General features: G+C 38.1%; 1 pseudogene; it reads right to left on the reverse strand.

Annotated features, from left to right (window-relative positions):
• Nucleotides 1-1,749: 1,749 nt before the first annotated feature.
• Nucleotides 1,750-8,389, reverse strand: LOC137172606 (5-hydroxytryptamine receptor 3A-like; annotated as a pseudogene).
• Nucleotides 8,390-14,697: the final 6,308 nt, after the last annotated feature.

The raw sequence follows: 14,697 nt of genomic DNA on the forward strand, positions 1-14,697 counted from the left end.
ATTTTGAAAAGATAAAGACTAAAAACAGGCCAATCACTATGACATAGGAAATGAAGAATACTCGGTTGATTGTTTTTGTCACTCTGGTCCAGTAGCCAGGCTTCGCTTTTTCCTTCCTGCTGTTGAGGAGCAGAACCATCGTTTTCTCCATCTCCTTCAGCTCATCTGAGAGTCTTTCCAAGACATGGGAAATCTCTCTCAGTCGGGTGCTGCTACCCTGCAGAAATGGTTTAGTAGATTGGCTAATTAACATGATTTTGGACCATAAAACATTTAGGTTCTTTGTCAATTGTGGTGATAATTAAAGGGTCGGTTCATCCAAATTATAAACAAAACACTGTCTTACTTGACACTAGTATATAGTTGTACATTGTCATGCAGATAGATTAGGGGATTTTGAGATGTCCATCTATGACATGTGACCTTGACCTTGATTTCTGCCCTTGTGATTAACTGTACTGTAACCTATCAAGGTGGATAGGAGTATTTACCTGGCCTACAGTGAGCTAACACAGCTACATTACACATTAGCCACTAAACTTTGTAAATTGTGTAAAGCTTCATTTCCACCACTCACAAATGTTCACATTGACCTACTGACTTCACTATAACAGTGGTTTAATAAATTACATATTTGACATATTTAAGCGTTCATGGCACGCCTTCTTATAGACTTCACCTCCATTGATTCATAGACCTCCATTGTTGTCCAAAAACCTTTAAGAACATGTCAGTGAGCCACACGGCTGCACTGGGTGACATGGTCCTTCACCCTGAAGGCAATGGCAAGCAATGAAGTTTTTAGTGTCAGGAGAGTAGTTCATCGTACAGCTGACGGTACTGCGCACACAATTCTGTTTACCAAACTTTGCTAGTTTGCTCTGCTACATATCACAACCTCTTGACTTTGTACTACATTGAAAATAACTTAAGTGTGAGGTCAAGAGGTTGTGATATGTAGCACAACAAGCTATTGAAGCTCTGTAAATGGAACCACGTTCCTGTGCATTCGCAGTGGTTTCTGCCTTACACAGAACTACTCTCCAGAGACTGAAAATGTGATCACTGTGATTAGTCTGTGGAGCCATTTAACAAACTGACATGACCGTAATCTCCGAGGCAAAAGGAACATGTCACCCAGTACAATGGTGTCCACCACTGATGTGTTTTTAATAGTTTTTAGACAACAACAGAGGTCTATGGCACAGAGGAATATTATAGATCAGGCTTTGGATACACACACAATACCTGTAGGATGTAGCATGAGTTCATTGTTTGTTTGGCTCTGCACATGAGATTATTTACGGTAAGAAAAATATAGATCACCAGCCATATCCTGCAATCAGACTCAGTACCAGTACCACTTTCCTCATGAGACTTTCCTCCCAGTTTGTTTTCTAATAACTCATCATCATGTACAATATAGTCCTTCATTCAGAGTTATTTAGGAACTACTTATTGACAATTCATTGAGCATCAGGTCATTCCTCATTTGTTCATTTCTAACTACTCACAATTGTGTGTACCGTATTGTCAAGTCTTACACAAAGAACATACTGTCAATAGTTTTTATACTTCAAGAGAAAGAAGTTCATATGTAAGTATTATTATTACTATTTTATTTTTAATTTGGATGAACCGGCCATCTAAAGTGTGATCCATTTCTAACCTCTTTGGCCACAGGTAGCAGTTCAGGTGGAGTTTCATCAGCAGATACATCACTGATACAGGCAGAGTTTATCAATTTACTCACCTCTGGAAGGACACAAAGATGATTGTAGAATAATCATGACACAATTAACCAGTACGTTTTAAAAGTTATAAATGTGCCTCTTTCAGAGTATTCAGGACATAACGAAAGGTGTACACTATCATAGCAGTAAAATAAATTAGAGTAGCAAACTGACCACCCATGGAAAATTGAGTTGAGATCCAGAGGCTTGAAGAATATTAATATCACATCTATAAAAGTTGTTGAAGTTGACTTTGCCCTGTTTATCCCCACAGTCTTCACTCAGGCTTTGGTCTCCGTCTGCTTCGTCTGGGGATGCAGAGTCTTTCTCCATTAGATACATCACAACAATGGTCTCCAGGAGGCTGAGCAGCGTGAAACCAAATATCCCTATGCAGTAGACCACTGAGGGGAGCAGGCAGCATCATTAATGCAGACAAATCGCTACTCACTGGGTCAATATGTGAAGTTCCTGCTCATAGTACCAACCCTGTCTTTCAGAAATCACGTTCATATATCACTAACTTGCAACAGCAAAAACATTTTGCCAGAAATGTAATGCTTGTTGAATTATGCTTTCTCTCAACATAATGAGAAAATGTTGTTAATTTGGCGAGTTGCAAAAATGTTGATACTGAATGTACAAGTTGAATCTTGCAGTACAATATCCACTGGTAGTATTACAGAGATATTAAACATTGTACGGTTATGTTTAGGCACTGGCAGTACTTGGTCAAGATTAGGAAAAATGGTCTTGGCTTAATACAGAAAAGAAGTCAGCAATGAATTGAAGCACATGTTAAGCGAAACCACAGTCTCTCACTAACCTTGACCAAAGTGCGTTTGTTGCCTAAACCTAACCACACACAGGCCTCAGGATGTGAACACTGGTCTCTGGTGCCAGAGTCCTGTGTCTTGTCCACCCACCATCTACACCATCTACCACCCCACCCCACCCCACCACACCACCACTCCACATGTGCGGTTTATAAATGTAGTGCTTACTTCATTCATAAAAAAAATTGCCTCTAAGCATAATCCAGACAACACAACATTATTAGGAAAGCAATTTAGTATTTTATAAATGTAATTTCTAGGAGACAGGGTTTGAAGTACAGTCCAATAAAGGAAAGACTCTGAACTTTCTTACCTATAAGTGGAATCCTGTCTGATGAGAAAGGCAGAATTTCAATGAGAATAAGCTGCATCACAGTGACAGCGAGCAGCACAGTGACCTTGAAGCTCAGCTTCTCGCCCCCGCTGTCTGAGATCAGGAAGGAGGCCAAGTCCAGACACAAGAAGAACAGGATGGGCAGCAAGAAGTTGACAATGTAGAGGATTGGTCGCCTCTTCATTTTGATCTGTGAAATGACATTTTGAGGTCAGATGGTTGATCCTCCTACTACTATAGTTTTGACAAAAGCAACAGAAACATCTGTGTAGTTCCTAGGTTGAAACAACAAGGTAATCTGCCCCAATCAGTTGATGTCTGCAGTGGTCGAGGAAGACTTCAGATTGTTTACTTTAAGGTACCCTGTAGAGTTTATGACCTAAATAATGTGCCAGGAAACACAGTGATGCACCAACAAAAGCAAGGAGGAAGACTGCAAACTAGTAAATAAACTATGAGGAAGGAAATGTCCTCAAAACTTTTGTTAGACCTCAAGAATACACACAATGAATTTTGGTGAGTAACGTTCAATATAACCATAATAAAAACAGAAAGTAAAAGTAGCGATAGAAGTGGAGGGGTAGAAAGTCTATGTCTAGATTTTTGCTTAAGAAAACAAGTATTAGCAGTAAAATGTACCCAAAGTAAAAGTACATGTACTTACTTAAGAGTAACACACAGAGGTGGAAAATAGTTTCCACCACTGTGTGTCTGTATCCAGAAATACGTACAGTGTGAACGATCAGGCTTTGATTGAAGTTCTTCCTGTCAAAAGTTGTTTTTGTGACTGTCTCGCTGATGAACACCCACTCGTACTGGGTCTGCATCAAGACACGAGACGACTTTGTGGCCACTGAAGAGTCGCTGTGAGGTTGAAGATTCACTTCCTCAACTGAGATGGTAAATAAAAATAAAACAGTAAGGCCTGTTAGCAGGTCAACAAGGAAATAACACAAAAACAACTTATATGAATGTATAGACCAAACAGAAGCTTTTAAACACAACAGGTCACAACCTCACCATTGTAAATAACAGACTTGAACGAAAGGTTACAGGTCTGAATGCCGAAGGGGAATTTGTGAACTTGCATCCTGCAAGCGCTGACTAGCACTTTATAGTCCATACGTTCAACAGTACCATCAGAGTTAATAGTGAGATAAGGACTTGAAGGGGTCTTGTCCTGTTCTGTCCTGTATGAGAACAAACACACACACACACACACACACACACACACACACACAATGGCAAACGGCAAATAACTACTTTAGTCTTATATGTTCATTTCTAATTTACCCTTATGTTCCTTTAAATATAGAAGACATGTTCCACACTGTATGACAATATCACATATCTGCTTGTTCCAACATTTAGTAAATATTTTGAACATAATAAAATATGCTTATTGGGTATCTACAGTTGGTACAGGGGATATGGGGATATGGGAATATATTTGCATTTAAGAAGAACCTTGAATTAAATTACACTGTATTTCTTTTTTAATTACTTACATGCAGAAAATGCATTTAAGAAAATGTTGACAGCTGATGTGCAATCTTTGAAAAGTTTAACTACAGTCAGTAGAGTGTAGAGTGAGTTGAAAATGCCTTAAAAGTGGTGTCTGAACGTGATGCAGGTGACTGAAACTTCGGGCAAGAGTTGTAGAGTACAACTTCTGCTTGAATGGAATATAACAGCCAATCACAGGATGAATACTTGGAGCTTGTAAAAGATTGTTATTCCCCTCGAAAACAGCTGAGTAGGGAACATCGCTAAAATAACTTGCCCAGGCTTTTAAGTGCCCAAATCACCCGAGACATGATTGGTGCAGTGTGGACCTTGAGTTTCATGTTCATCAAGGCTAACATTAGTATGTCTGCAAGGGCTAGTCACTGTTGTATTGGCTGCTTTTGCTACTGCTGCTGCTGCTTTGCTACTGTCTGTTTCTGTCACAACTGCAGCTGGAGTTGCTGCAGCCTCATGGTCTACCTCTGTAGGTTTGTTTTTATTTATTAGGGCCTGAGCCCAAAGGGCGAAGATCCTATTGTATTTTGTGTGTTTGTTTCTTTCTTATTATTAGGGCCTGAGCCCCAAAGGGGCGAAGACCTTATTGTATTTTGTGTGTTCGTTTCTTTCTTTGTTCTTTATTATTCTGCCACTTCAACCCCTAATTTGACCCCCTAAACATGTTCAAAAACTCACCAAATTTGGCACGCACATCAGGTCTGGTGAAAAATTTGATAAAATGTAAAAATGAATCCCTAAAGTGCCAAAATGTGCTCTCTGGCGCTACCTATGTAACAAAATGGCCACCATGGCCGGCAGGACTGTCATAGAGAGATCAAACCAAAACTCAATTATTTGTCTCATCAAGACCTACGAATCAGATGGTGACACCCCTGAGCTAAATCCAACAGGAAGTCCGCAATCAGCCTTTCAAAATAAGACTTTGCCCCAATTTTGGGCCCAATTTTGCAAACACTATCTTCTCCGAGGGCATTAATGGTATCTGCTTCAAACTTTGATACATGACTTATGACACTGTGCTGAAAAAAAGTTGTTAAAAATTTTGTAATGAGTCGAATTTTGTAAGCCCTGAAAGTTGCAGTGCTACATCATACTTTACAATGTAAAACAATGGGGAAGCAATCTATGGGCATGAACTTTGTGTCAAACAAAGGCTTCTGATGTCTAAACTGTAAATCTGACCACTTTCAAACCTGTATCAATGGATTCATCACAAAATTTCCTACTAAGAAATAATTTTTAATGTAAGATTTGGCCAAAGTAATGGGATTTATGAGGAAATTCACAAAAAGCGTACTCAAAATCCTCCTCTCCAACTGCTCCTGGTGATGTCACTCCTCCGTGCTGTGAAACATTCCACAATACACACTCATTATAAAATCACAGGAGGAAAAAGAAAAGACTCTAAAACTCACACTCTAATATCTCAAAAACAATAAAAGATAGAAAAAACATGTAAATTCAAGATTTGTAGGTCAAAGTCTTGTGACTCATTTAAAGTTCAAATGAATGTCTGTATCTAAAACTATGTGGAAGCAGTAAATGTTCAAAAAGGTGTGGGTTCGCTCACACTCTCCATTCAAATCAAACTTTCACCAGGTCATGTGGGTTAAAAGTCTTTCCTTTTCTAAAAATAGACTTGATGAAAATCAGGAAAATAATTTGTTTTACACACAAACTCATCAAGAGTTTTCAATTTACTAATTGACATTCAAGTGAATGGGCCCAAAACGCATGATTTTGATGACACGGGTGTGAGCAAGACAGACATGTCTCACCCAGCAGAAAATTCTGATCCTGTCAATCAATCTTTCAAAATAAAAGCACACCACACTTGTAATAAATATCCCTCAATTTTAAAAGGCAAAATGATCTGATCCTGACGGACCAGAGTGCGAGGTCCCGACCAATGCTGCTTACAGCTTTAATTGTATATAAACTCTCTAAACTATAATAAACTGCTTTGTCAGGGTGAGCGCATACTCACATCTCTTCAATAGTGAGATCTGGCTTCCACAAAAGCTCAGCAGGAATGTCTATATGTTTAAGTCCACAAAAGTCATTTGGATTCCATGTAATGTGTTCATTCTTCCAGCTCTACACAGAAAAACAGGAAATCAGAAAGTAAAGACAAGGGATAAAAGAAATGAGTGAAAGAAAGAATGAATGAATGAAAAGAAGCAATTTAAAGGAAATAATTGGAGGTTCTGCCAAAGTTCAGTTAGTATTGTTCAGTCTTCCTCAGCGAGAACTCACCATATAAATCCAAACGTAAGAAATTAAAGTCTGGTCAGTCTCTTTCTATGAACAAAGAAATACAGAGTATCTGAAAATCTTCCCAGCAGCACAATTAACATAGCTGACCATACATCATAGGACATACACTGTTAATGTAAATTACAACAAGTTCACACACATCTGACTTCATATTGCATATTTTTGAGGAATCAAATTTGTTACTTTAGCACTTGGAAATGTTTAGGAATTTGGATCCAGACAAAAAAAAAACCACTCATTGGCAGTGGAAATAATAATTATCATTAAAAAACAAACAAACAAACAAAAAAAGAAAATTTAAAGCTTACCATATCTAGGATGGCATAGATTAGCACTTCCAGATATACTTTCATAGTCGTATTGTAGTGTTTAACAGGCCGGGACATGGTGTACAGATCATTTTTACTGGACAGACTCAGGTTCAGGTAGTTGAAAAGATGCTGATAACTGCAGTTATCCTCAGAGGACGCCCCATCTACTGCAAGAATACCAAGACACATTCTCTGTCAGAGAGTTAATTCTTAAAAGGAAAGAAATGTGCTTTTAAATCAGAGCTTGTTTGTCTGAACACCAGAGTTTCTGTTATGTGCTCTAAAGCAAATCACCAACATTTGTTTCTGTGGGTATAAACTGATTATAAAGTCATTTTCAAACCATGAAAAAATTACAAATACCTGCAGTCATATCCAGTGACTGTAGTCACTAAAAGGCCATTATGAGATGGGCGTTGGCAGGACTCTCATCAAATGTGAGCAATTTGCAGTCATTTAAACCCATTTCAATTTGAGATCCATCTTCTATACAATATGTTCCCCAAAAACATGTCGCTGAAATCAAACCTAACTCTCCCAAACACAATTTTGAAATCTCTTGAGTATTATCTTTTGAAAAAATTATTTTATATAATAAATATACTCATAAAGACATAATTCAACTGTAAAACATGGCATTCTGAAAAAAAACTAATGAGGGTCAGTTCACTAAATTCTCTCAGTCATGCAGATAGTTTTGGTTTTAACTGGTTGTAAGATATTCATCTCTGAGATATTTGCCTCAACCCTAAAACAATGGAGCTGAATGGGATTTTGTTTGTGGTGATCACTGAACTGTAAAGTAAAATGGCAATTTAAAAAATCAACAGCAGTGTCTACGTGAATCGCGTCCCCTGTACTCTAGATTATCCACATGTCACACAGTGAAAAGTTTGCAGGATAACATTTTTGGAAAAGAGATGCTGCTATAATTTTTTTTTTTTTAAATTTCACACTGTGAGAATCATACACAAAAATTCACCCCCATGGAATTGGGGATTATAACAGAAATGTAACAAATCACAGAAATGATCGGGGAATTATAAATTTAGCCTTTAACCAAACAGCATGACATTTCTTAGTGTAAATCTGCATGTATCACCAAATTGTCCCAACTTACCTGTGAGGAGGAGCAGAAAGAAACCTGCAAGCATCATGTCTGTGAGAGATCTGCACAATTAATGAACATCTCTGTCCTCTCTGTGCTGTCTAGAAATGTTTGTAGCAGTAATATCACTGCCTCGCACTAGCAGAGGGCTGGTCAGATTTAATGACCAACCCTTTTGTTTTTTATTTATTAATTTATTCCTATTTATCTCATTAGTCTAAGGATAGAAACACACGTAATGCAATAATGGTGCCAGGAACTACCAACACCCCTGATACTCTGCTGCATATGGGCAGATTGATTTTTACTATCAAACCAAAAGCTGTTAACTTCTTGCTTTCACTATTATTGCTGTTTAGTTTCACAAGTAATTGATGTAGGAGCTGCATCTGAAAGAAGAAATGTCAAGCATAAACTGGCAGACTACAATTTATTTTATTTACAAATGTACAACTAATCTCAGGTGTGACTGGTTAAAGTGCCAAGCTTTAACATATTTTCAAGGGCACAATTCATTTCTTGCCCTCTTGTCACATCGAGCATTGTGTTCGTCAAAATTGCCACTTCTGATAATGGGAGAAGCTGCTGGCTCTGGAATTATTTTTCCCCATATGGAAACAGTTAGAATTTAATAATACTACAGGTTTATGTAGTACAGAGGTTATAATAACAAGGTAATACTAATCACCAATCTGCTCATGTCTGCAGTATTAAAAGAATCAATCAAGTAATTAAGTAAAAGTAGTATACTGCAGTGGAAAAGTCCTACATTCAAAATCAGTAATGCACTTAAGGAAAGGTTGATGGACAAAATGCAGTTCTACCAAGTCTTTCCATTTTCAGTCGAGTGCTAGCTCAGTCTTTGTAACTTTAAAATGTGTGGCCATCGCATGAGGTTAATTTTCTCCCACCCAATTGGATAATTCTATAAGTAATAACCGCAAGTGATTTGTACAAACAGTGATGAATCCTACTCTAACTTCAATTATTTCCCAACTTCTCTTTTGAAAAGCCTGTTCAGAGTTGTCAGTTAAATGTAACCCGTGTAACCCTTGTTCACTTCTATGGAGGACTAGGTTTATGGATGCCTGACCTGTATATTCAAATATATGGCTCACAAAATCATTATTGGAAGAAGTGCAAGTTTTATTCCTTTAATAAACTATCCACTGCTGTATATGGAGACTTACTCACAGGATTGCAATTTTATCTTTGTCTAGAATACACACTCTTGTAAATGTGTGCAGTACAGCTGCTTGTGCCAGGGTACCATTAGGTAACGCCCAAGCTTCTGTCACTACCCTGTCATTCACTACGACATAGCCAGCAGGTGTTTGTTATCAGATGGTTCACATTCTGAACCGTCAGTGTAGAGAATCAGATCACAATTAGGTATTGGTGTCTGCAACAAATGTGGTCTTGGAGACATGCTCGTTTCAATAATAACAAGGCAATCATGCTCATTTTCTGCCTTTTCTGATTTAAGGAAGGGGAGTGTTTCAAAGATATGTGGGAAATGGAAAGAATGATCACCTCCTATCCTGAGCGACATGCTGCTGTTATATGCTGAATAGCAGAGCATCATAAAGAAGTCAAATGAAACCCCAAAGTATGGTTTACATTTTCTATTACCCTGTCATTTGCAAGTGCTTTTATCATTTCAAGTGTGTTGCACCACACAGTCCCCAGGCTGGGGCTCCGGAGAGTGCATGTTTTAGTTCATGGAAAGCTTTATACATTTCCTCAGTTGGGGGAGCAGATTGGACTGTGGCATAATAGCATAAATCCAGTGCCTGCAGTAGTTTGCCATTCCGAAAAACCCCTAAATGCTCCCAATGAGCAGGTTGACACCTCTCAGTGACTGAACGCCTAATGAGCTATGAATGTAGATGTTTATTAGCGAACTTTATATTTTGGCTGAAGTATGAGTGGCAAGTCACCTGTTCTAGCTACAGTACTTCCAAGAGTCAGTGTTGAGCTTATAAGTGGTGAGCTACACAACTTACTACACATAGGATATTTTCAGGAAGGAAAAGTCATGTTTCAAATGTCAAATGTGGCTGTTTCTGTTTGTACAATTACTCCCTGCATTATTTCTAACTGATCTGCTGAACAAAGAGCTCCAGATATCTCCATATGTTGTTGTGTCGACAGGTTTTTAGTGCCACTAACTAAGCTCTGCTAATTCGGTGAGGAACACGTTTAATTTCCTGTAAATTCTTCACAATAAAAGTCTCCCATTATTTAGTCATTTTAAAAGCTTTTAATTTGAAGCACTTAAGCAGGAAACATTGGTTTTTCATCAGCAGTAACTTAACATGACTGATATGGCTGCCCCTCAGCAGGTTTCTGGAAAGCTGGCCTATCAGAACAGAGTGGGTTCATCGGGTGGGGGGCGTTAAAGAGACAGGAGCTAAAACTGCCTATAAAGAGACAGAGACTGAACTGAGGGGCTGCATAAAGGGCCAGTATAAGATTAAAAAAAAGGAGTTTTTTTTAAACTGTGAATCATGCAAAGCTACTCTAGTAGAGTCCAAAAAAATTTTGAGAGCTGGAAATGAGCATAATAGCTACCCATTAAAGGAAGGAAATCAGGATATGTCCATGCTCTTAACTTTTCTTTTAGGTTAAAACTTCATGGCTGTGATCTTTGTCTGGACATCAGTTACTTAATGCCCTCTTAATTACTTAAATGACAAACATCAGTGTCTGTAGATGTAAACTACTTCTAAATTTATTTTCAAACCATGAAAAACACTCAAATATCTGCAGTAATATCCAGTGATTGTGGTCGCTAAAAGGCCATTATGAGATGGGTGTTGGCAGGATTGCAAGTTTTATCTCATCAAATGTCAGCAATTTGCAGCCATTTAAATCCATTTCAATTTGAGATCCATCTGTTATACAGTATGTTGTCCAAAAGCATGTCGCTCAAATCAAGGCTAAACTCTCCCAGAACACAATTTTGAAATCTCGAGTATTATCTTGATGTATTCTTTTATATAATATATATACATATAAAGACATAATTTAATTGTAAAACATGGCATTTTGAAAATTTTTTGAAAAGGATATTTCTTAGAGTAAATCTGTATGTTTCACCAAAATGTCCCAACTTACTGGTGAGGAGGAGCAGAAAGAAACTTGCAAGCATCATGTCTGTGAGAGGTCTACTCAGTAAATGAGCATGTCTGTCCTCTCTGTGCTATCTAGAAATGTTTGTAGCAATAATATCACTGCCTCGCACTGGAAGAGGGCTGGTCAGATTTAATGACCAGCCCTTTTATTTATTAATGTTTTCCTATTTTATCTCATTAGTCTAAGGATAGAAACACATGTAATGCAAGAATGGTGCCAGGAACTGCCAACACCCCTGATACTCAGCTACATGTGGGTAGATCAATTTTGCTATCAAACCAAAAGCAGTAAATTCTCATTTCCACTATTGTTGCTGTTTAGTTTCACAAGTAAAGCAGATCAATGTAGCAGCTGCGTCTGAAAGGAGAAATGTCAAGCGTAAACTGGTAGACTATAATTTACATTTATTTACAATAAATATACAACTGATCTCAAGTGTGACTGGTTAAAGTGCCAAGCTTTAAAGCTGGAGTGCACTAAACTCACACCAATCACTTCTCTCACTTTAAATTTATCTGTGTATGTGCCATATGTTTCCTTGCACTTCCTTGATGTCAGCTTTTTCTTTTGTGTATTTGTAGGGGACACTGTGTGCGATAGTTACTGGCGTGTTACAACCTGATATTCCTGGCCTCTGTCAGAAGGCTTAGGCAACTTATTTGATGAAGAAAGAGCTTCCACAGATTGTGTTCGTTCTCACTGTCAGAATACTTTACTGAAGGGTTGTTTGTGGAATATCATCAACATGTACAATGTGTGGTATATCTAAAATAAACAATGGAAAAAATATGATGAATAATAATCTCCAGTAAAGGGCATAGAATACATATGCTGGATAATCCAAAATGAAGCAATAACGGCCTCTAGTGGCCAAACACACCAGAATGACATGTACCAGTTGAACCATCCACTACACAATCAATGGTAATAAATGGTGTTAAATGCCATGAAAATAAGTAGATAATAAGTAGTAGATGTAAGTAATATTACAATATTCAGGCCAGTTTGACATAAAGAGCAGTAACAATAACATAAATTAACATATCAATAAGAAATAATTAACTAAAGGCTTATAACAATATAGGGTAGCCAGATGCTTCTTCAACCTTGTGTACGCAAAGCTACGGGATGTGAACATTGCCACATGTACAACAGATTTAACATATTTAACAACATAACACATTATTTCCTTGATTAGTCTGTACGAATGCTGAATACTGCCTTGTATCCTCCTGAGCTAGCACAAACCCATGAAGCTACATATCATAGCATCCACCTGCTCCTGCTAATATTACCCTCTAGCTAGCACAATTTACCTTTTGTCTCCCCTTAACCTCCTCCACAGGTAATCATTTTTTGTTGGCACAGTTGTAATTTGACTTTGCTAACCTTATGGCCCCCTTTTTGCTAGGGCATGCAATACAGCCAATGAGTCTCTCTCACACTGTTCTTTAGGGGTACTACACATAAGTAGATCATCAACATACTGAATCAGGGTACACTCTATATATCTCAAATGCAAACAGGTATTAAGAATCTGGATGTAAAGGCACACTAAAAGTGCTGAACATACATCAATCACAGTGTACCATTTAATGTCTGGTGGAACTTGATAGCAGAGTATGCGGATCAGGTACTACTGGGGTTTCTGCCTCTACCACAGTATTGACTATGATTAGATCATGGGTTTTAACCAACACTCCAGCCTGCAACAAACCTTCTATTGTAGATTTTCCCCTGCCATTCCCTGAGGGTATTGTCTTTTGTATTGTAGCTTAGCCCCTGGTCTCAATTTGATTTCCAATGGTTGTGCTGATTTTACTAGTCCTACACCTATCTTGTGTTTTGACCACAAACAGTCTGGTATTTGCTGCAGCAATTTCACCTGTTCTGCACTGAATGCCGTCTGTGTGACTGGTCTGTCATCCACTATCACTCTTTCAGCTATTCCCTGATGAACTGTTGTCTGCCGAGATGGACCCAGGTACAAAGCATGAAAGTTTAACATCATACTGAACTCCTTCTGCCATGTTATCAATCAACATTTGTAATGTGCTAGGTTTTTTAGAGGACAGGTATTTATTACCTGTGGCATGTGCAGAAGCAATCTGAAGCCAGAATCAACAAATTTTTTTGGTAATAAGTATTCTGCTTATCTCTATTTGTGGCCATCTTTGTTTCTGGTTAGTAGACGCCTCTTCTCCAGGACCCCAGGCCCTGTGCCCCTCCTGACTGGCTCGCCAATTAATGTCATGGAAAAAATCTTTCAGATTGGCCAGTGAATCTTCAGGTCCTCCACAGGTTTATGAAGCAGACACTCTAGGGTACCTCCTATTTTTCAAATTCTGGGGAATTTCCATCATCTGATACTATGATGGCTTCCCATGAATCAGCAAACTTTAGGGATTTTCCATTCCACTCTTCACTACTATATAATGCTCATGTTTGCAAACATGTTATCGTCTTCTTCTTGTTTATTTTCCCTATAATGTTAACACTTGCAACATGTTATCTGCTCTAGTTGTTTTTTCCCCAGATATCTGGTCCAGTGCTGGTGGTTTAACCTACCACATCTTGTTGTATTCCTCAGACATCAAAGGCCTTTTCTGGCACTCTTACCCAATACTCCTACAACTTGACCTGAACACCACGTGTTGCAACTAAATGCATCACATTCTCTATGAAAGGATTACCTTAAAAAGTCTTCAACTGAATGAAATACAGAAAAAAGGTATGAAATTATAACTTTAGAGCCCTTATGTTTGACTAGTTATCCAATGCCTCTCCATTTGTTAATATTAAGTTTATGAATCTTTTATCAGTCTTTCAATATCAGTCCATTATCACAAATATCTGCAATAATATCCGGAGCTTGTGGTCACAAGATGGGCGTTGGCAGCCATGTAGAGTATCAGTTTATGTCTCCTCTAAATTATTTTAAAATGTGGGCATTTTTACAGTAATCTATTTGAGATCCATCTGCAATATACCACCAAGTACATGTTGTTAAATCAGCACAATCAGCACTTACTCTGAAGATCTGATTGAGCTGCAGCAATTTAAAAAGCTGTTAGCAAACATTCTCCTATTTCCAGTGGTATGCCCCTCTTTCATTAAATAAGTAATTTGTGATAAGTTAAATGGTCAGAGAAAAGGAAGTCCTATTTGTCAATAGGACTTCTGCCTCTATCCCAGTACCATGAAGGTGGATGAAATATCCTTTGTGGTGCTCACAGCTTGAAGCATTAAATCAACAAAAAAATCAACAGAAACATTGTCCACCTTACTCCAGACTTAATTGTGAACAGACGCTGAGGATGAGCAGAAGCCAACGAGCATCATCAGAGCAGAACCAGAGAGAATACAAAGTCTGTGAGAAGTGTGTTCTCTGTGCTGTGTGGAAATATAACAGTGAAGTAAAAATACCACTGCCTTA

This window comes from Thunnus thynnus, chromosome 20 (genome assembly GCF_963924715.1).
Source record: "Thunnus thynnus chromosome 20, fThuThy2.1, whole genome shotgun sequence".
In the NCBI taxonomy this organism is placed as follows: domain Eukaryota; kingdom Metazoa; phylum Chordata; class Actinopteri; order Scombriformes; family Scombridae; genus Thunnus; species Thunnus thynnus.